This window comes from Carlito syrichta, unplaced genomic scaffold (assembly GCF_000164805.1).
Source record: "Carlito syrichta isolate Samal-C Ts95f unplaced genomic scaffold, Tarsius_syrichta-2.0.1 Scaffold311868, whole genome shotgun sequence".
Lineage (NCBI taxonomy): Eukaryota > Metazoa > Chordata > Mammalia > Primates > Tarsiidae > Carlito > Carlito syrichta.
In genome coordinates, this window is record NW_007255964.1 from 1 (window position 1) to 1,073 (window position 1,073).

Here is a 1,073-nt window from a genome sequence, read left to right on the forward strand (position 1 = left end):
CACCTCAGCCTCCCAAAGGCGCGGGATTACAGGCTGAGCCACCGAGCCCGGCTGTTAATTAATTTTTTTTTAAAGTGTGGGCCTTTGGCAAGTCACACGGCCCCTGGTGTCACAGTTTTTTTTTCAAATTTAAAATAAGGGACGTGGTGTCTCAAGCCTGTAATCCCAGTACTTTGGGAGGCCAAGGTGAGGAGATTGCCTGAACCCACAGGCTTGAGAACAGCCTGGGCAGCTTGGCAAGACCTTGTCTCTACAATAAATAAAAAAATTAGCCGGGCATGGTAGCACGTGCCTGTAGTTCTGACTACTTGGAAGGCTGAGGCAGAAGGATTGCCAGAGCCCAACAGGCTGATGCTGGGATTGCCGTGAGTGTGCCAACGCACTCCAGCCTGGGTGACGAAGTGAGACTTCGATTCAAAAATAGATAAAATAAATAAAATAAAATAAGGATAAGTTGGGCGCGATGGCTCATGTCTGTGATCCCAGTACTTTGGGAGGTGGAGGCACGAGACTAGACTGGGCAATTTGGCAAGACCTTGTCTCTACAATGGATCAAAAAATTTGCTGGGCGTGGTGGTACATGCCTGTAGTTCCAGCTACTTGGAAGGCTGAAGCAGAAGGATTACCTGAGTCCAGCAGGTTGAAGCTGTGGTGGTCATGAGCGTGCTACTACACTCCAGCCTGGGTGACGGAGTGAGACTTCAACTCAAAAAATAAAAATTAAAACTAAAGGGCCAGGTGCAGTGGTTCACACCTATACTCGCAGCACTTTTGGAGGCTGAGGTGAGAGGATTGCCTGAGCCTATAAGTTTGAGATCAGACCGGGCAAATTGGCAAGACCTCATCTCTACAATAAACCAAAAATTTAGCTGGGCATTGTGGTGCATGCTTGTAGTTTCAGCTACTTGGAAGGTTAAGGAGGAAGGATTGCCTGAGCCCAGCATGTCAAGCCTGCAGTGGTCATGAGAGTGCCCCAGCCTGGGAGACAGAGTGAGACACCAACTCAAAAAAAATTTTTTAGCTGGGCTCGGTGGCTCAGCCTGTAATCCCACGCCTTGGGAGGCTGAGGTGAG